Source organism: Musca vetustissima, unplaced genomic scaffold (genome assembly GCF_032173495.1).
Source record: "Musca vetustissima isolate MV318-11 ecotype Yass unplaced genomic scaffold, APGP_CSIRO_Mvet_v1 utg1439, whole genome shotgun sequence".
Classification (NCBI taxonomy): domain Eukaryota; kingdom Metazoa; phylum Arthropoda; class Insecta; order Diptera; family Muscidae; genus Musca; species Musca vetustissima.
In genome coordinates, this window is record NW_026882330.1 from 225,663 (window position 1) to 249,474 (window position 23,812).

At 31.9% G+C, this 23,812-nt stretch overlaps 1 protein-coding gene across 1 annotated transcript in view; it reads right to left on the reverse strand.

Annotated features, from left to right (window-relative positions):
• The window catches only part of LOC133328702 (diacylglycerol kinase eta), a 60,194-nt gene that overhangs the window by 17,322 nt on the left and 19,060 nt on the right, over positions 1–23,812 (reverse strand). The window contains exon 2 of the mRNA XM_061537244.1: positions 5,429–5,509. The gene's annotated coding sequence lies outside the window, so the exon portion shown is untranslated. The remainder of the gene's footprint in view (positions 1–5,428; positions 5,510–23,812) is intronic.

The following is a 23,812-nucleotide window of genomic DNA, read 5'->3' on the forward strand; positions in this document are numbered from 1 at the left end:
ACGGCATTGTTTTTTATTCATACATATTTAGAAATGCATTTATGTATTAAAAACATTAACAAAAATATTAGAAAATTGCAAAATTCAGATCAAAATGCATTAAAGTTCAAAAAGGGATAAAAACAAAAATTAATATTGTGAAAATTACAGTTAATTTAGTAATCTATTAACCCATTTGAAATTTACAGAAATCGAAGCCAAAAGTTGACATATCCATTTTTACTGGAGTTTACTGGGCATGCTCCAAAAAATAATATTTTTTTAGTAGGAAATATATGTGAAAGAAAATACAAAGTTATGTTTGAATATGTCGGAATCCAAAAAAAGGAATGTTTAACGAAAGAATACGATAACTAAATTATCCCTGCGCCCTTATAACAAAAAATTTTAAATTTACAATGACACAATGACACTGAAAAAGCTGGCAAAAGTTATTTACGATGCTACCATATAAAAAAATTGTTGCGGGTCGGAAAATGTTTAAACCGAGATTTTATGAGGCTGGTCCAAGGTGCCCCTCTCTCCCCTACATTATGATCTTCAAAAATATGTAAAGGAGCTGCATAGAGAATGAAAACATTTAAAATAATATCCACTAAAATTATAAATTCCAAAAAAACTTAATATGCTATTGTATTGTTATCAAAAAACTTAGTTTTACCTATTGTATCCAATTTGTGCAACAATTACCACTCTTTCCCTCCTAACAAATTAGATATTAACTATTAATTACAACTGAGTAGAATATACAATGGCAACAAAATATAATGTTGTTGTACATATACACAAGTGCCGGCCCAATATATATATATATATAATGAGCGGATTAGGTTTCATGTTAATATAAAGGGTATATCGAAGTCAATAACTAACAAAATAGTCAAATGGTAATACAATGAGCCACATATGACCTGAATATCGATATCGTAAAACTTTATAGAAATCTATTCAGTTCATAGACTGAGAGCTAATAAAACAAAGGACATGTAACACAAAATATATTTTGATTGAAATTGATTGATGGCTGTAAATGTTTAGGAGGGCGATATGTACAGACGGGTGTGTGTGTGTACGTGCTGTGTGTGTGTGTGTTTACAGAATGACCAAGAGAAATATAAAATAATACCGGACAATTATCCAGCCCACACTCGTTTACGATGGCTAACAATTAATTGTTGATGGACTGATTGTATGTGGATACGGATGGATGGGTGGTATATTTTGAAGGAACGATAGAGAGATAAATGACAAAACATTTGCAGCAATTTGTGATGGATCATTAAATATTTGTAATAAATATTTAATAGCGTATCAATGATTTGAATAATGAGATAATTGTGAAATCATTTGGTTTTTGTGCTATAACATGACCTGGGAGATTCACGATAATCTAGATGTGGGTAATTTGTCTGTGGTCGTCTCATTTGATGTATAGAATGTAATTTAAAGTTCCCAACTGACATAAATAAGGGAAATCCCCCCACAAAGTGATGTTCATTCAAAAATCCTTAAATCGGAACCTTTATATGAGGATATGTCATTGTATATACCGATAAGATGTTTATTCACGAGGAATTTGGAATTAGAGCCACTGTGGTGGGAAATTCTGATAAAAAACCTCCAAAATACAGAAATCGGTATTTTTTCTTGGATACGGCAAAGGTGTGCGTCATCTAAATATTATTATTATTTTTTTTTTGGTGTCGATTTACAAATGTCCGCACGATAACTCTCGAAGTTAGTAACCGATTTCATACAATCTTTGCACATCGTAATATGCGTTCCAAACTTATTTCGAAGATGGTCCAATCCTGCTGTCAATATTGGGCAAAAAAATACATTCGAATAGAACCAAACGTTGTACAACCTATTATCTTTTCCAAACCTAGATAAAGCCGAAGATGAGACCCATTGGTCCACTCCATCTGGTAACTCCCGCCCAAATGGTCAATATTTTCAATATTTACTAATTCAATAAAATGCGAAAAAATTGCCCGTTTAGAAGCAAACATTGCACAATCTTTATCCTTACAAAGCCTAGATTAAGTCCGAAGATGGGTTTCTTAGGTCCACTCCTTCTGGTTCCTGACCCACAAAGGGGCAATATCTTATTTTTTTAATTTGAAGCTAAATGATTAGCCTCTTTGATAGAAACATATACCTCATATAAAGTGAATAATAAAACATGTGTGTAATTCCGAAGACGTCCGCAAACCATAGGCTGAGGGTATATCTACATCGACTGACACTTTTACAAAATAGTTCGAACTTTAATATTTCCAATACATTTTTATATATAAAATAAATACAAAAAACATTTTCTTTCTTCGGAATGATGGTTTCCTGGAAATTCTTAATAGACGCTTCATGTTTATGTCATTGCCTGTGATTAACATTTCGTTGTAAATCTACCTTAATTTGTTATATTGTATAACACATATTGGAAACACAACAACACATTTCATACGAAAGAGTTTCCTGGAAAACAATAAAACTTAAATATTTATGAAATCGAGAAATCACTTTGCCACCGATGAACTTCAGACATGAAATATCAAGTGGAATTACAATGGAAATCTGTATAAGTCTGTGTTTACCATGTAAATCAATACACCCATATATATGTGCGAATTGAATCGAATACCTCCCCACAACATCATTCAATATATAATATATTTTTTATTTTATTTAGGTACCAGAAGCTGAGAATAAAAACCATTTGGGTGAGTTTTGTGCCACCTCTGGGAGCTTTTCATGCATTATTACATATTTTGGAATATTAACTTTAAGTGCTTATGCGCTTGTGTTGCTACACTTCAACAAAAACAATAACAACAACAGCAACAAAAAACTTTTTGTTTTCAATTTAGCTGAAATTCCATTAAACAAATTATGTTTCCTCATTCCCATATCTCAAAGGTACCACCACCAGCCATATTTCCGTACCATATCTATACCTAAACACTCGTTCGCCAAATATTCGATGAAAAAAATAATAAGAACACAATTTCAGAGTGTATTAACGCAGAATAGAGAGGAATTTTAATAAGTTGTTTTTTATTACCAGATATTCAGCGCTAAAAGATGCTGCAGCGTAGGATGAGGCTGTATACAAATTTCTCATATTGCTGTTACTTTGCGTTTTTTCACACACGAATTCATTTTAGCTGAAGCACGAAATTAAGGCGGAAAAATCAAAGACCAAGGACAATAAGATGGAATAGGCTTAGGGAAAAAGTTATTGGGAAACTTGTTTCTGTTTTTTACATATTACAATAAGGTGTGCTATGGTGTTTTGAAATAATGCGGTGAAAACGCGGATGTCGAAAGCGTACTTTGAAATAAAATAGATGAAAGACTAAAATGTCGGCCTGATATTTCAAAATTGGTGTATATGTACATATACCTTTTTTTGCATTTTTTATATTATTGTTATCAGCTATTAAATATACATGTTTCCTATAACTATGATATTTGACCGACATAAACATAAGTCAGGGAAATTATAAATAATTCCATTAATTGGTTTCTTTCACAGCCTAAAGTCGGTTGTTTATAATTCGCACACTAAGAAATTAGTATTCCTCTCACAAATATTTATGATATATTTTGTTGTTATCCTAATACCATGGAAAACTTATTGATGATCAAATCTCTTGGACATTCGTGACAAAATTTAAATTTATTAAAAACTTTATATGAGGTAAAGTTTTCAGTTGAATTTAGCCATTAAATATTTTTACTGGATACAGTTTATTACACCATTAACAATTATATGAGTATATCGTATTAAGTAATTCACTATCACAAACACATATAGCAACAACCAGCATACATTCATGGGTTCCATATAACTCATATTGGTAATAAAATAACCGTTTCCTTTTTTTGGGGTATCGAACGAAACCCCAAGCAAGGATACAAAGCCAAGACTATAAACATCACAATCTCCAATAAATATGAACATTTCCTTATTTTGCTATGGTCTCTTTAATGATGGTTGTTGTTCTTGTTGTTGTTTACTTTTTAAGTCATTTCAATGGCAATGTTGATGTTGTTGTTGCCATTACATAGCCCAATTCATATCCTTATTTGTTATGGTAGATTGCTTATTTGCCCTTTTTTAAGAGAAACTGCAAAAACACCTACCTCCAGGATGGCAACCAAGGATCTCTAGCGTGAAATATTATAGTTGTCTTGGTTTTCGGTTTAAGGCCAACACGTAGATGCTTTCGTTTTTGCCGAACGAATAACACGATTAGAGCAAAAACACACAAAATTTGATGGCAGATCAAGTGGCATTCTAAAGTTTTGCGGATAATAACGTAAAAATGTACATTATTTTGTTGGGTTAGTTGGATGGTTGGTCGGATGTCTGGTTGAACATTAACTCAAACTCTTTCAACCTAAACCGATGATAATAGCGAAATGTGGTAGCTTAACAAAAATAATATATTAAAATGCAATATAGATAAATTCGATAATGGGGGGATTAAATTTTATGAGACCTGGTTAAGTTGAAGGTTAAGTGTTTCATAAAATTAGCAGCAAATTTGTGTAGATTTCTGATATTTGCTATACAGTGGTTTAAGGGTAGATGTTGGATTATTATTATTATGTAAATTAGGATTTTACTATGTTCACAACTTGCAATTATAAATGTAAAGGTTTGCTAATTGAAAGAAATACAAATATAAGAAATTTTAATTAGTGCCCTATTTACAGTGTAAATTCAAAACTTTAAAGATATTGAAAATGAGAGTACAAAGAATTTTCCTTCCAAAAAATGAGGTACTAATTTATTTTTTAAGAATTTTAAAGAATGCATGCCCAATGATTGGAATCTCAACATCCGGTATCCCATGTACAAAAAAGGTCTAGTCTCCTTTTATGTGCCAACTATAAAGGAATTAGTGTGAACGACTGAAACCGATGGTCAATGATATTATTGAATCTTATCACCATAGACCAGATTTTCACACTGCGTCAAATCCTGAAAAAGACCCACGAAAATACTTCGACACATTCCACCTATTCACTACCTATGAACCCGGTTTAGGGGTGTTGAAAGCGTTTGCATTCCTGCAAAATGAATATGGCTATACAGGATAACTTTAATTGGCACAATGTCAGCAGTTAAAGTCGGAAAGCACCTCTCGGATCCCTTCAATGCCGAACGAGGATTCAGATGTCGTGTGACATCTTGCTGAAAGAGGTCATATGAATTTGTACTTGCGCAAACAGATGAGGCGGAACATGTAAGGGTCGATCTGCGCCGACGGTTAATTTCACATTTCGGAACATGGTCTTTGAAATTGGAAGAGCTGCGCACACACCGACGCGCCTGGAAATCTATTTTAAGCCCGGCTTATGGATCAAATGGTAAATAAAGTAAGTAGTATATTTTATAACAAACTTTAAGACTTACCTGAAAACTATGATTTACGTTTTTAATACTGCATTCGGCTGTACATAAATCGGATAAGTCGATTTCATCGAATACATCACTCTGAAAAGAAAGTAAACAAATTATTTCATTAATTTTGGTAGTAGACAGAAAACCAATACAATAATCCCGCCAAGTTTATAAAGTCCTTTCTTGCCCCAGAAAAAAAGTAGAACAAAGATGCCGAAAAACAATTTCCATTTTGTCTAAATCTGTTAGTTCAGTGTAGATCATAATATCTAAAATTAGTTCAGCATTAATATTGATAGTTTTTTTTAATTTTAAAATATTAACAATTGTTTTTACAGTGCCTATTGTCGTATCCAGACATGACTTTAAAGTCTCCCTTTTCCATTTGATTTTCAAGAAACCGATTATAATTTTAAAAACTTCCTTGAAAAATGAAGTTTCCATTATGGACGATTTTAAGCCCTTAAAGACTTTTTCAACGAAGATTTGTGTCTGTGTGGCGGAGTGGGGGAAATACTTTTGACATGGCATTTTCCTTTGAAACATTTCGACTTCCTTAAGAGTTTTCTTTGTGTCATAACAACCACCAGGTGAGTGCCTAATGATATTACTTTTGATAACGATGAAAATAAAAAACTCATATTCAAGTGGAAGCCAAGTGATTTTTCTTCTCTACCTATTTTTGGCAACACAAATTTGTTTTTAGTGAAAATTGTGGGGTGTGTGATGCAAATTTATGTTCGATGTTGGAAAAAAAGTTCTAAAGTATTTAATATTACAACAAATGCTGTGTTTCATTGAAATTCTAATTTAAATTTACAAAATCCTCTAAAACTTTTAAGGATTTACTCAAAGGTCTATATATTCAAATAATATATACTATACTATAATGGGAAATTAAACTCAAATGAGCTTCCGCATAAAGAAGTTGCTTTCAAAAAAAGTGAATAACTTTAGAGATTTGACATATTTTGTCAAGATTTTTTATAGCCTTTATTAGACGTATGTCTTGTGTAGTTTAAATGCAAAGAAATACGATTTTAATTCAATAATTTATGCAATGTAAATGTATGCTCCATGGTGTACTTTTGTACTATTGTGGTTTGTACAATTTGTACTGAAATCTCAAACAATTTTTAATATTTTAAAATATTGTAATTTATTCTATTGTGATATGTAATAAATTATCATATTTAAAATTGAACCATGAACCATGTTATTATTTTTAAATTTGTTTTTCAATTGCACGATTTTATTGATACTTGTTTTGTCCCACCTCAAGCAAATTCTTTTAGGTAGATCCCACCTTTTATTTCTCTTTACTTCTTGATATTGAATATTTGAATACTTTCCTTGGAATCTCAAAACGTATTTATTTAAATTATTAACACTAGTTTTCTCATTTGGTTAAGTGAAAAGTTACACCTGATCTAATATAACTTTAAGCATTATTCTGTTGTAAATGTAACGGAGAAATTATTATTTTTGTTGTTGTTTTGTTTGTGTTCGTTTAATACATTTTCAAAAGGTATTTTGTGAAAAGATTTTGTTTCTCATTCAATTTCCTTTTGTCATTTGCATTGAAGGCGAATAAAAAAGGCAATCCTTACACGTGCCAGTGACTACAAAAACAAATTACAGCGAAATACATACAACAACAACAGCAGCAACGAAACTGAGATCCATACACATTACAGATTATGTGATAAAAGTTTAACGCAATGTTTGTTTTTGTTGTACTTTTACCAGGTCAGAGATGGGAGAGAAACAAGTATTGACTTTTGGCCAAAGGGGATTATTTGCACTTGACCCCATTGATTTGAAGAGAAAAAAGCCTATTGACAAATCACCATACTGGTTTATATATAAAATCACAGCATGACGTTTACATTTCATTGTTGTTTTGTTGGGAAATTCCATTTTCTTATTGCCGAAAATTCTGGGCAACAATTTAAACATTTATGTTCCAGGTATTTAAGCCTTGGGTAGAATTGCGACCAACAGCAAACTTCAAATAGTGACAAAAATAACATTTTAGAAAACATCAAACATTGCCTACAATCTAAATTCAATTAATATCTAATGGATTTTTATGAACGTTTATTTTTGTGGACGTTACCGCCCCTTATTCTGTTTTCTAACTAAAATCAAATTTAATAAAGTTTTTAATTTATTATTTAGGGGTTTTTGGGAAAAAAATCTATGGCCCTGTTGCCATCTTTGTTAATAAATTTCCTAATTCAATTCTATGACCAGAAATAGATGAAAAGCACAGTTAAATTTTATTAACATTAATAGCAATTGAATGAAAAAAAAACATTGTGAAAAAATTATTTTTAACAATAACAAATATAATTACTGTTGCTCCGAAGAATATAGAAAACATAGAAGAATACAGAAGAAGGCCAAGGGATCGGCGAAATTGAAATAGTAAAAAATAAGAACTTTTTGAGGACTAGAACAATTGATTTCTTAAGGTGACCCTCCATTCACGATTTGAAATGTGATTTTCAATCGGCTGGCAAAGGAACATGCATTGAAGACTTAAAACTTTTCATATATGTATATGAAGTCTTAAAGAATTAGACAATTTGGTTCTATAATTTAACGAAAGTCATTCTTTTTGACGGCGGACATGTTTGCCGACCATTCCAAAGGTTTTGCGGCTCTGGTAAGAACTAGCACTACTAACATCGTGCAAAAATTAACAAAATGATGGACTTATGAAATTTGATTTTTGGAAAAATCCCTACTTTTGACAAAAAACCAAGTAAAAAAATAAGTATAATCTTGACCGATTACATGTAACCTATTTTATACGATACGCACAGAATAACGTATTATTAAATTATTGGAACTGATTCGATTATTTGTTAGTGAGTTATCGTGTCCGCCATTGGTAAAAACGTTTAAAGTTTGAGAAGCACTCACGCCGTCGCTTGATCTCAAAAACATCTGTAGAAGTTGTTGAGATTTTCACTTGAAATTTTATTAGGACATTCTTGAATTAGTGTAGGTTCGAATTAAATAAAAAAAAAACAAAAATCAATTTATTCAAATCGAGAAGGGGACTCCCCTTTAAAGGAAATACATATTTGGGAATTTTAGTGGAGTATCTTTTGTTCGCAGGCAAATAAAACTACAATTTACAATTATAGACCAATCCTCGACGGCAAAAAATAAAAAAGCTCATGACGCTGCTCGAGGTGGATCGTAGTCATTTGATATTCTAGTTGATGATATTATTTCGGTAGAATTCAAGGATCCAAAGGTCTCCGAACCTACAGCAGTGCCTCACATCATCAGAAAAATACTTGTTTGAAAATCACCTATTTTCGAACACAAGTCCAAATAAAGTGTTAAAATTTGGAAACGATTGGATTATTAGTTGTTTAGTTATCGTGTCCAACAATCCTAAAAGAAAAACGCATTTAAAATTTGAGAGGTACTTTTGCCGTCGCTTGATACTGACACAACAAAACGGCTATATCTCCAGAAGTTGTTGAGATTTTTACTTCATATTTAAAAGGAATATTTTTGAATCAATCTAAATTTAAATTAAATTAAAAACAAAAATTAAATTAAAAACAAAATATGTTGGTCTGGTCTGTGGCAGTTAGTTGAATAACAAATTGATGTGCTATTTTTTATATGACATTAATATATACTTTAATTCAGGTTCCCGCAGTTATATATAGTTCGGTGTAATATTAAACTCCAAATATCCATGTTGGCAGTCAGGTGGTTTTCACACTAACTTTTCTCTTATCCTCTTATATAAATTGCCAACATTTAGAAGCGCCTGTGGTATATTTTTGTAAATACTCGTATATTCTCAATGCTTTCGCTTATTTATCCTGAACAACGAAACATGCAGCAAGAAACTAATTAAGGATAATTTATGAACACCGTTTGTGAGAGATTTTTTAAGCCTAGGGTATTCTGCTTAATTAGCACCTTTGCTGATTGCTGCCATTTATGATTTATTAAAAACAATTGACCAGCAAAAAATAAATAGAAGGAAAGAAAAACCAAGGCACATCAATCTAAACAAAATACACAAAGCTGTGCCTCATACAGTGTTTAATCTTGGTGAGAGAAATCACGAAATTGGGTCTTTAATATTTATAACATTTTGTTGAATAATTTATGTAAAGCATTGTACAACAATATTGAAATCACCTGCTGTTGTTACTGACCGTTCGCACCTTTTTAATTATTTATGAATTTTGTAATGAATATAAGGTCGAATGAAATTTCATAAGGTTGCATTATATTGTGCTTAAATATTTAAATGAACATTGTTTGGCCATGGTGTTCATTTAAAAACCCCTCACCATGAATGCCAAATATTTCAAAGAAAAATACTTCATTTCCCCCCATATTGGAATCATACCATTACACTCGCAATGATTGGTATTTGTATAATGGATCAATTGAAATGTCCAAGGAGAAGTAGAAGAAAAGAAGAAATAATAGCAACGATGGAAACGACAAACGAATAAAAAAGAAAAACAAAATCCGAACTTCTAAGATTTCATTTCATTTTATTAAGTCGCTAAAACGTTTAACATCGGATATCTGATGAAGGATGTCTCGTGAACTAGCATCGAATTCAATCGAATATATATGTCATTGCTGTTTAGACTGTGTTGTGTTGACATATTAGGACTATGGAAAAATGCCAACAACACTAACAACATTTTGTATTCCAGTCACTGAGCGTAAAGGTCACCAAGTTCTGTGATAATGTAATATTCAATAGAATTGAAAGAGATTTTATTTTCTTTACAAAGAATGGCTGTGAAATCTGCAGATATTAAGAAAGTTTGACATTTTACTGGCACACATACATAGCATTTGGTATATCATCAACGATACGATAAAGTGTTATATTCCATTAGCCTTTGAGTATTTTGATTGTTGTGATTGTTGGGTGACGTATGATTATCCCTGCATATGTTAAAATATTATCCATACGTATCGGTGTCATAAAGGGCTAATTCCTATGACATATTTAAAACACTTATATAATGTACTGATATTTTAAATTCTACTATGCCTATGAAAGATATTTAAACCATAAATACAATCGCATTGAAATCTCGTTTTAGACAATGTTTTCTTACACTAATTTATTTTGACATATTTGATAACAAAACGCCTTAATCCCTTTTATGTGGGATTCTTTGAACATTTTAATCTTTTCTGCTTATTTATGCGTAAATAGCGTTGTGAAAAGGGATTTATTATAGTCACGTTTATTTATTAACTTGATACGCCCTAATGAGTATTTCTTTTTTTTACTTTGTGAAAGGACAGAAGAAAAACAAATACATATTTTAGAGAGATAATATCATTTACTTTTATATTTATTTCATTTGGACTTAATAAAATATTTATTGTTATTATATGACACGCATGCACACACGCACACGTCAATCCTCAACGACAAGAGAAAACCCTCTGTTTTGCCCACAAAAAAAAAAATCACACAAATCCAAGTTTTAGAAATGTGGCACTAACACCATTACAATAGCCCAACAAGTTTTTTTAATCATATGGATGTATTATATTCAGAACAAATATATACATACACACAAACAAGCACTTATGCATGCCATAAAAGTGACAAACATCATCCAAATGAATGGCAGGCATTGTCATGTATATATGCTTGTATATTGTTTATCCTTCCTTTATGTCCTAAGCGTTCGTGCGAATGAACAAAAATAATAATAATAATGATAAGGAGGAGAAGAAGACGAGTCACATTCATTTGTGTTATTCTCGTTAAGATTATTGTAACGTTTCTTTTCTTCTTTATTTTGCAAACAAATATCGAAACAAATACTGGACTCTTGAATGAGTTCGGGCCTTTGTTTCATTTCATTCTGTGAATTGTAAGAATAGCCGCTGGGCTGTGTACAGAATTGATTAAGATTTGTTTTTCAAGGGTGTTGAACATATTATCCGGATGGTACTGTAGTCAGAAATATAACCCAAACCCAATTTAAATGTATATCAATCATTAAATGGTGGCACGTTGCTGCATTAGATGACGATGATGAATATTAATTAACTAAATTGATTTTGTAAATGAAGTAAAATAGTTAATATTTAAATAGTATGCGTGACATGAAGTAAATCAATTAAATATTGAATTGAAATAAATTGAATTATACGTAGAAGATTTCAAAATTGGACATCTGAGTCGTTTATTTTAAATGTGATATTGTATCAGAAGTTTAGATTTGTATCAGAAGTTTTAGATTCTGATACAAATCTGGGATTTCTAGAAAAGTTTACAAAACATATTATTATATCATGCTTAAGGGCACAAAGCCACAAACCAAACTAATACGACATACAAAATTTTGAAAAAAATTAAACCAAAAAATTTAAATATCTCAATATAAGAAAAAAAGGAATTAAATCACTTTAATTATAACATTTTTAAAATGAAGGTAAATTCGGTAAAGAAAAGAATATAAAAAATACCAACTCAACCACAATGTAAATAAACAAGCGACCCTTCAAAGTGTATATTAAAATTCCCATTTCGTTTTCAACAAATCTAAATATTTTTCGGATTCCCCATATGGTATAGATTGATTCCAAGAGGAACAGGACTTCGGTTATTTATTGAAAAATCGTGCATCTGGGGTAAAATCCGCAATCTGTGATATATTTACAAAAACTGTAAAAGCCTGCTGTCAACACACCCCAGTACATTTGTCTTCTTCTTAAGAGTAAAAAACCTTCCTGTGTTAAAAAACCCATCTAAACACCTATCACCATTAATTTCTTAGGTAGTTCAAACATGTAGTCATTAAATAAAATATTGTGCAGTGCATTAAATATTTTTTATTTTTCGTTTTTAGGTTTGTTTTCTTTAAGACCACTTACTGCCCTCATTTATTTTGGTAACCATCGTTGTCAATTTTCAACAAACAAACAAATGACATTGAGACCCAATGACCTTCTTACGTTTAAGTTTTTCAGAACTTAAAAAAGTTTTTTTTTTAAGAATTCAATTTATGCGTGGCATATGCCCTAACAGTGAAATAAATTGGGGAATATTTAAGACTATTTCTTCGTATCATTTTTTCTTCTTATTGTATGTATGCGACATACATATATTCGTTTTTTGTTGAATAAAAAAAACTTGAATTTATGTTTGACTGGAACTCATAATTTTTGAAGCCGAAGAGAATATTGAAAAATAATAAAAGCAAAAACATTTCAAAGAAAACTTAGAAATATAATCATGTATTCGTCCAAACCCCCCGTACAAACTTGTAAATGTTTGGCTTCTTGGTTTGGTCTGTGGTTGTATTTCTCAAGAGATAAAACCATTTTGTTTGTTTAAAAAATGTTTCTTTTCTTTGTTCAACATTTCTTCTATAATTTCTGACGACAGGCATACATAAATATCAATTTATATTTTTTTTGTTTCATCCAGCCCACAATACAGGAGGCAAGAAATTGTATTCATTTAGCTACCAACCTCACCTCACCCCTCTTTGTGGGCCATAGCTGAATGGCTGCTAACATAAAAGTCAAAAGTCATCGGTTGTAGAGGGGAATTTTATCATGTGGCGACAGGGGTGAGATGAGCCGATGTGAATGAAGTTCACATTTTCAAGTTGCCAATAACAGATGTAACCACTATTTTAATTGCCATATTTTTAGAAATTTAAATATAACATTCCGATGGTATTTCGCACTACAATCAAAATTAATTATGTTTATATGATGTTGTGCAATGTTGAATAATGTGAAATGTTGGTATTGAAATATTTTCTTTTATAAATAATTGAAAATAATATTATATTTTAGGGGAATTTTCTACAATAAAAAATATGTGCGTTCCCACCCGGTATATTCTGTTATTAGATGTATGTTTTATATATAATATAGGTAACTCCTTAACACCGCTCTTATTTCAGAATGTAATCAACTTTTTTAGAAATTGGACATAGCTATTTTTTGTTGCTTGTTTGTCGCTTGTTTGTTACTTTATTACTGATGGTAAAGACAAAATGAATCTTAAGATAATTTAGAATTTTAAAAACAATATACCAAAATAAAAATGCAATAAAGCTGTCAATTTTTTAATTGTTTTTAATATTTTAAAGATATTGGCATTTAATATCCTTTCCACTTTGTACACTCTCTATACTACGACATAATAAATTTCATGTTAATAACCTTGGTATAAACTCTCACAACCTCTTAACCACAAAATAATGTGAATCCGCTGTTTATGAAAGCACCATTACTGATGAAAGACAATTGATTGATATTTATGACGTCATTAGAGTTTCTTCTGCACACAAAAAAAGTTACTATCTTGACTAGTTGGTTGTCTTTCTAAACTAAATGTACATCACAATTTAATACCATCAAAACACACACACACACACAAAATCAAATTAATACAACCTTTTAAATAAAAATGAAATCTGACGACTACTTCCATATCGGCATTCAGTTCGTCGTGCCCTGACTAAATTAATTATTGGCTAACAATTTACTATTAGAGCGTAATTTAATTTTCCGTTACCAGTTTATTACAAAAGTAATTTTATATTATTTCAAAATAATGGATGCCATTTTTTGCTGGCCACAAAACGCTAATAAATTTTTGTTGCTAAATAGATTTATTTGCTAAAATTTATATTGACTCTAATTGTGGCTTCCATTGGTTACATTTCAATGCTGCAGTACTAAATAACCTGACATGCAATAAATATCCTTTTCAATGGTTTGCGATTGCATTGTGGCAAACATGTGTTAGTGTTATTTATTTCGGCCAAAGCTAATTGATAGTTGTGTTAAATGTTAAAGTTGATTACTCAATAACATGGGGATTATGGAATAGTTGAAATGCCAGCTGACTGATAGTTTGTAAAATCTAATCACAAAAGTTTGTATCCTTTTGTTGTCTGTTGATTATAGCCAGCTAGCTAGGCTCTGATCCAATTTAGGAATTATGCATGATTAAATAATGCCGACCTTGCACTCTGCCCAGAAAAGTTATCAAGTCAAGAGCAAATAAATGCAACCCATTTGCGTCATAACTCGTTTTGAGTAGCTTGTATAAAATTAAAATGAAATATTTGACCTTTTATCGCTCAATATATTTGTTTGTGTGTGTGTGTGTGCACGAGTATGCAATATGACTTTTATTTTTATTTTTTCATAGCCGAAATAAATTGAAAACGTTGTGATTATTTATGATACAATTTGAAAGGTTGCCATTGCAGATAATAATAAAGTATATGGTTTCTTTCTGCGAGCACTTTAAGACATAAGTTATGGAAGAAAATACATATTAATTTATTGTGAAACCAACGGCTATACAATTGATCAAGAAATTTGTTCGTAATGTTGTAATAATGAGGAAAAATCGGTCTATTTTATACCAAGAATTGGCTCCAGTTTTATAAAAAAAATCTCCTACCAAAAATTATCAATAGTGTTTCATGTTTCGAATTGCCTCCAAATAACGAGCACTTTTTACAACCGTTTTGGCTGTAATTTGATATTTTGGGTTCTCTTCTCTTCCTAAAAATATTAGAATAACAGCCATATAAAGGCACCACTCCATTTTCAGTATATTGGATTAAGGACAAAAATGCGAGTATTGAGCAGGGTTTGAGAAGACAACGACCTGACCTGGCATGAATGTTTAAAAATGGAATACAGTCTCTAATTTGTTATATCCATGATCGGAACTACTGATCTACGTAATAAAAAGAGGCTGTCCTACATTGTGTTGTTCAAAGTGACCTGTAAAATAAAATTTTATGCGATAATTTTCCACGACTTTCAGCGTGGAAAATTGCATCTATAAACTTAAATTTCGTCACAGGAAATTTAAGTTTATCTAAACAAAACATCAATAGACCGTAGTTGTTTTTTCGCCATTTGAGCTGCTGCCATTTGAGCAGGCACCTTACAGCCCTGACTTGGAACCCCATGACTTTTTTCATTACCGCACATCAAGAAAAAATGCGTATTTACTTCTGCAGTGTGTTGTATATTTGGAATGTTTCAAAAGTCCGTCTTACTAAGATATGCCAGGCGATTCTTTGCAAAAAAAAAAAAAATAAATAAATTTTAATAATGAATAATATTAGCATCTAAATTTTTGGCATGAAATAGATCGTTCAATTTTCGAATGCAGTATATTGCAAAAATACGTTTAACGACATAAAGGCTTATATCGCTCATTTGCAGCAAGACAGGCATAACTCAAAAAACGTGATTTTCGAGTTAATGTTGCACGATTGTTCGCTATAATAGACTTCATGTTCTGTAAAAAAAACATATGAATATATCTTACACACACTAATTGAGAAGCTGTAGAAGTTCCTCTGTACCATATAAAGTGTGCGTAAATTGACAATTTTCTGCAAATTCGCTTTTTTGAGTTATGCCTGTCTTGCAGCAAATGAGCGATATGATAATGCATCCAACCACAAATATTTCAAAATGAATATTTCATATTGATAATGGTTAACATGATTTCATTATATTCTACGTAAATAAAATCTGCAAGGAAATACAATGTCATAGAGGTTGTTATTTATATTTTTTGTTTTTGGACCATTACTCAAATACATTTTCATTTTAATAATCCTCGCTTTTCAATACAAAATTTCCAACAACAAAATTACTATTGAGGCATATGGAAGAAAAAAGGTCATGCATGGGTCTGTAACAACAAATACGTTTCATATATTGCAATTCATAGTTGTAGTCATTTCGACTCTTTATGCAATCGTTTTAGCCTTGGTGTTGGCCAAATGTTTACAACATTTTTGTTCGTAGTTGTGGCCCTGCCTTTTAAAAGTTCTGTTTTGCTGTGGTCTATATGGTTGTGTGTTTTTTGGATTCAGTTTCAGTGTTTATAGGTTGCTTTTGTTATTTTTGTTTTGCTTGCTTAACTTAACATATCCTTTTTGCCTGAATTCCCTTGTACTGCAATTACACGTGAATGTGTAAAAGTAAAACATGATACACACGTTTTTAACATTAACAACTATATTGCAACAACACACATGAGTGTGTACGTGTTGCCTTCTTCATCGACCGACTGACTGCCTTGCTACTACATGAATGTCCTTGAGTTGGTTAGTTTGTTCGTTGGTTGGTTGGTAGTTGGGAAAAAAGTTTACATTTGTCTTGTAAACCCATCTGTTTGCTATTCAGCAATAATCACTTGTCATCATCAACATCACCATCATACGCTTCAATTCGCATAGAAGTGACAGTATTATTTGCCAGAGATGGATTTCAAAAGGGGCTCGAGGAGGCGGAAAACATAATATGTAGGAAGATTTTGGATGTGTAACTGATCCCAAGTGTCAATTAAGCCCGAAAAACTCATTTAGGGCAACTGATGCCGCTGAGATGCAGTTATGGCCATGTCATGGATATTTTTCTAAAGGTGGCAATTTAATGCTGGTTGGTAATTATTCGAATAACACCCTCCGTCAAGAATAGTAATAATAAAAAAAGATTAGTGCAAAGTAATAATGCTAGTAATAACAAAACAGCCATAATAACATCAAGGCGATTACTGGCTTAGGTCAGCTTACCATATCTTATACTGAAATATTTAATTCATTCTTTTATGAATGTGATATATCGTCTTTTATGTTTTACGTCAACACATCAGCTATGCATGACGTTAAAGTCTATTTCAGTCTTTGTTTTTCAAACATGATTACATACAATTGTCAACCTCGCAAATACCAAATAAAAAAAACATCTTGTGGCGACACATCAAAACAAATTAACTTAAAAGGTTTTATGTAAATGTAAACGTCAATTTCTCCCCTTGCCAAAATTGTACGTACTTGTATCTTCAACTGGGTTCACTTTAGAAAATTGTTGTTGAAAGTGATTGCTGTCAGACATCATCCTGACGATGTCAACAGTACAGAAAAAATTAACAAACAAAAAATCCTAACCATAAAAGACAGGTCAGGTGGGATGAATGGAAACATTCGATACCAAAAAGGGGGAAGATAGACATCATCTTATTCCTTACTTTGTATATCTTTTAAGATTTATCAAACTGATATTATAATAGACCAGCAAAAGAAAAAGAAAACAATATCCTATTTTCTTACAGGCTCTCTTTTACATTAAAAAGTCTTTACAAGGAATACATAAACCTAAGTAAAAAACTGAATAACCTGTCACACATCACCAAAATATATTATTATTGTCACTTACAAGGTTTTCAACTTAGTGCAAAATATATAACTTGTCGACATGTCTACACTTGGAATTTACAACTATTCACCCACAGCTCCACCACCGAATACAAATATATTATTCATACGCAAAGGTTCCAACCAACCCAACAACTCAACAATCACATTTGCATAATACACTGAGTTTTGTGTCTTCATCGCCAACTGACTAACCATTTGGCATGACAAACAATATGCACATCATGAGTGTGTTTTGTGTGAGTGTCGTGGATGTGGGTGACCAAATGTTTATTTACTTAAATGTATGCGTGCGTGTGTAGAAGAGTCTTAAACCTTTATGTATGCAACATATGTTAAGGTCATTATTTTTATATTTCTCAGGGCAGTGGATTATCTGCGAGTGTGTGTAAGTGTTCGTGTGTGTATGTGTGCTTTGCCGCCTAAGTATCATTATAAGTGTTACGTCTTTATCTCTCGCCACAATCAAGTGCTGTTGGAAAAACATCCTAAACGGAAATAGATGATTCTGAAGCTTAATGAAGTCGTTCACTTGCACACGTGAATGAAATAAATAATAGTGCAGTGGACACAGAGAAAGGATACATTAAAGGTTGTCAACATTAGATGTGCTTTTTAGGTCATAATGTCTATAATTTTTAGTTTAGAAATTAAGCCTATTATAAACATATCAGGACACGAGCCACAACTTTTTAAATTATTAAAACCCGTCCGAAAACAAGGAATCCGGAATACAACATTAATTTGATGTTTTGAGTTCTCATGGGGTGTTAAAATTTACCACGTTTGGTATCGCTTCCATATAACGGTACCACGCCATCTTCGTTATCTTGGATTAAGGACAATCAATTGCTTCCAAGGGTATTGAGATGTGTTTGAGAAAAAAAATTGCATTGATGAACTTAAATCTGTGTATGCTAATGATCGTCACATGGAAAGAATCAGGGATCTATAGATACAAAATAGCAATAGAACATGGTATACAACACAAACCCAATGAAAATTCTTCGAAGTTAATAGTCTATTTCTTCGCCACAAATGGTCATTTGATCAACATGCAACGATCAATTCTGAGCAATGGGGTTTCCAATTCCAAGATGGGGCAAATACGATTAAGACATAAAGGTTTATAGGATAATGTATTCAAGTACACTCACTTTGGTGCGAAAATTAACATTTATCCCTAAAAATACTGAAAATCGTGGGGGACATGTCAACTCCTAGTCCCTTCAAAAATCCGAACCCAATTTACTGCCCCTTCAGTTGAAAACTGCAATTAAAATCACAAGCAAGCAAACTATTACAAAAAGGCGTTAAAATAGTTAATCGTACCTAAATAACACCACGAACGATATATATGGCAGCAAGCTTTAATTTGTCACGGTCTTGTGGTCCAAACATACAAATACGACCTAAACGTCTAGCAAATTAAATTTTTTTAACATACATATTGAATCTGAAATGGGTCCAACCAACACATCTAACGTCTTGGCATTTCAATGAATAAGTAATCCACGAAGCATCGATTAGCCTAACATCAAATTCCCATAATTAAATACAGTTTAATAAGAAAATACAAATAGAATTAGTCTTTGTCAGTATATTATATAATTTTTTGTATAGGTTCCATTCTTATAGAAACTCGTTTTGCAATTATTTTTGCTCTCCATCCACTCCTCCCCGAACTTTGTTGGAAATCATATATAATTTAACATTTCCTGTATCATTTTCTTAGAATATTAATAGAAAAAGTTTTTCTTTAATAAAATTTAGGTTATAAGTCTTGTAATTGTTAAGACGTGATAGATATTTCAATAAAAAAAAACTACAACAACAAACTGTATTTGTAATCGAAACAAAGTTAGCAGTATATGTTTTTTTTTTTTTTTGTTTGTATTTGTGATATTGGTAAACTTACAAACACAAAGTCATTTAATATCGTGAGAATGAATACGTATGAAATAGGGGTAGTGGGTGTGTGTATCTATGTGTGTAGTGTCAAATGTGTGCAAATAAAATGACACCCCAAGGGAAATTGGAACTCACGCACATTTACGATTGTATCGTCATCCAACACCTGCCTTTGTGGATAACAAAAGCTCACTGATACATACACACACACACACTCACTCACCTACATCTATACAGACAGAACTCCTGCTGTTCTTGTTGTTTGCCCATAGTTATGATTCCAATGCGTGTCAAGTATGGCTCTTGGCATTTTCATTTACATCAACATCTTTATAAACCAACCATGGTCTAGAAAATGCCCCTAATGGAACTGACAAGGCTGGAAATATTGTACGCACGCACACACATATATATACATATATACATAAAGACAATGTAATCTAAACCCAACGGGGATGATGGGATGAATGTCGGTAACTCCTATCTCGTAATGTGTTTAAAGGTATTATTATCATTAGAAGATTACTTGAAATTTATAGTCACACCCCCCCTCACACCCCCCTCACACTCTGCAAACATTTCCAACAAATATTATGCCCCAGCATGTCCATGAAGAGCAAACATCCGAATTTCAGATGATTGAGTCTCAACTCATACACACCATGTCAACAAAAACGATGTTTTCGAAATACCTAGAAAATTACAAAATTCATTTGGTAATTTTAAAAGAAATTATCATTCCAAAGTGCAAAACATCTTCCTAAGTACCACCAACAAGGCAAGCGGGTAAAGGATGCTAAGCCTTAGTTGCCAACAACAGCAACAAACTTAAGAGGCTATGAAATTCCAGTCCGTATTTTCATTAATGTTATTTGTGAGGAAAGTACCTGGAAAATGGCAAAACGAGGTACTTGTAAAATAGTTATGTTTCTTTTCTCGGAAAAGTTAAAATATCACCTTTGCACGACATACGAGTAAGGGAAACATTAAGGGTGCTACTCGAATTTCTTATGTCAGTAAACCTAAAAAAGCGCATGTTTTTTTCAAAGAGGTAAATGTTTGAAATTTTTACAAACAAAAAACTATAAGGAAGGATCGAGTTCGGACGGCGCCGGTAACCTAAACCACTTTCAGGTATTATTGTAATGCATAATGAATTATATGTGCATGTTACATATATCTATTTATCGGAACAAATTATAAATGGGAGCTATATATATATGGGCAATATTGCAAATTTTTTAATATTCCATTTTCAAAAAATCAGTTTTTTTGTTTTTGTGGCACATCAATGATTTTTGGTACACATATAGAGAAAAATGTTCTGACTCCGAAACCGTTCGCGATCAAATTTTTGGTTGATGCGCGCAAAAGTTATCGAGGTTTTAATTTTGGGCATAAGAAAAAAATCTTAAAATTACACCGTTTATTATATTGACCAAAAACATTGATATATATCTTCCTCCGTAAAATAAGAATATGAATATATTATAATATTCGCGAAAAAGATGCACATCTTCGCGAAATATGAGAAAAATAATAAAAATATAGGAGATTACATCAATATTTTCAATATATTAATGACATACACACATAAAAATTAATTTAAAAATATCTAGATAATCTAAACACCATGATGAATCAAATGATATCAAAATCATACAAGTCCGTGTAGCGGTTTCTAAATCACAGCGACAACAAAACAAGATATTGAGGAAAAATATTTGTTTTTGGTTCGAAAAAAATAATGTCATCATATTTATTTTTTTAATTGTATACAAGAAATTTCGGAAAAAAATGTTGTGGTTATTCTGCTATTTTACCCGAATTTCGCCGAAAAATTGACACATATAATAATAATCACATTTTGTGTATAAGTATACGCCTTGCGGATTATATCAAAACCCTTCCGATAAATCTTAGAATTCTATAAATAGGAATAAATCTTAAAAAAAATAATATTATGAAATATACATTTTAAATTGCGTGTAAATCGCGTAATTCTCAAAATCATTTGATGCGCATGCGGTTTCCAGGAAGTGCTGAAGTTTATCTTCCAATCCATATATATTTTGCGAAATTTCATTTGACGGCTAAGATGTGCCACACGTTACATTGAAGTACCCAAAAAATCGTAAATCGCGAATAATTTCCGAAAACTCCATATGCCATTAACGCGCATCCGATTTCGGTCTGCACGCTAAAAAAATACATCGATCTATACCATTTCAATGTGGTCCATTAAGAACCATGGATGTGCCGGCACAATCTATTTTTGAGATAAATTGCGTACATCTCTCTTTCGGCTGAAGTTTTTAAAGTTCTCTTTTCGAAAAAGATCAAAATCCGTATGAGGTCATTTATTGAAGCGGAAATGATACACAGAAAACGCAAATAAATCCGCCATATTTTCAAAAACATTTTTTGCCAAATTTCGTGTTTTTGGGAGGCCAGTTCCCGCCGTTCTAGTAGACGGATTTTCACGAAGAAGATTTTATATCATCCGAAACGTAAAAAACCTTATTGATCGCGGGTACCCATATCATTCAGTTGACAGATCTAAAAATTTGGTCGGAAAAATAGGTTTTTTAGAAATTTGATCGCACAAAATTCGCACCTTCGGATCAGTATTACTCTGAAGCTGTGCATACTACATACACAAAATACATATCAAATTACGCAGATTCGCGACTACAATAATCATATAATCGATTTTTTGTAATTCCTGTTTGCGTATTAAAACTAGAAGTAAAATTAAAAAAACACTCAAAATCGAGCTTCAAAATGTCAGCATCATTTAAAGGCAGATGCAGTAAAGTTTTTGAAAAATGATACATAAGGGGCGTAGTCCCCATTTTGTAGGCTTGTAGTTTTACTTTGACACGAAGGCCGTTCAATGAGTGGCTTAGTCACAAATCGATAGAGAACATAAAAAAACTGGTTCGCCTCAACCTGTTTTTACACATTTTTTTACATTAAAGTAGACACAGCTTCCATCAAAATAAAGTTGGGAGGTCAATATCAGGAACAGTTTGCAACGACAGATCAATTAATCCAAAACTATTCACTTTTTTTCATATACTTAAGTAATTCCCGAGTTATAAAGGGGTGAACCTCCGCTTCAGCTATGTTAAAAAATTGGCAATATTGCCCATATATGTCTTGTCTTTAAGGATCTGACGTCAAAAAGATCTCTTCTAGTGGAGTTTAGTTCAAGAAAATATGGATAACGAAAGAAGCACCGGGACTCGACATAGACTGAAGACATGTAATCTTAAAAATAGCCTGCTATAGCCACAAACAAAGATTCTATGGAGAATTAGCCCTTTTGAGTTTTAAATATACTCGTGAATGGCTTTCATCCCTAAAGGGAATTTTGCATCCTTCCAGACGATGACTTTGTTGTATAAAGCATTCTTATATCGTTTAGTAAAAACTATACCAGCCTATTTTCATCTTGGTGCATACAATAAATACTTTGCACAGAGATAATGTCAGCTCGATTTGCATAAGTGAAGAATTAAAAAGTTAAAGTTGCATGTACTGCTGAGGTATACGAAATCATTTCCAACTAAAATACTTTAAGTGATGAAACCAACACTGAAACTTGCAACAAATTTCACACTTAAATATTTTATAAGTACAAAATACACAACTCATCACAACTCATAGCCACAAATAGACATTTTCAAATGTATGCCTTTGTGTGTACGTGAGAGACGATCACAAACACATATGCATATTTTATGAATTCAATTTATGATTGTGTCCTTAAAACACACACACACACTTGTTCGTTCACACTCACACACTCATCGAATGTATCCATCCATCCATTCATATTCGTCTTTATGATACCTGAAGTGGTTTGTGTGACATTTTAGTTGGTTTCTCGTTCGTTTCGTTTGGGTCAAACTTTTGTAAATATTTTAAGAGGTTTATATCAACAACAAGAACAGCAATCTGTGGTCTTAGGATGTGTTGAGTAGATATATTTTGCCGAAGGTTAAGGCAAATTGTTGTTTTATTTCCAAAGAATGCTTGCAGAACCGAAAAACACACATAGAATGAGAAATTTATTCATGATCCTGCCCGTTTTTTAATGATTTACAAAGAAAACCGAAATATGAATAATGAATAGTATTACACATAAGTTTTGCACTTAAAAATAAAAAACGGATGATATAGCTGTTGTAATGACTTTTTATAGCCCACGTATCTGTTGCAAGAA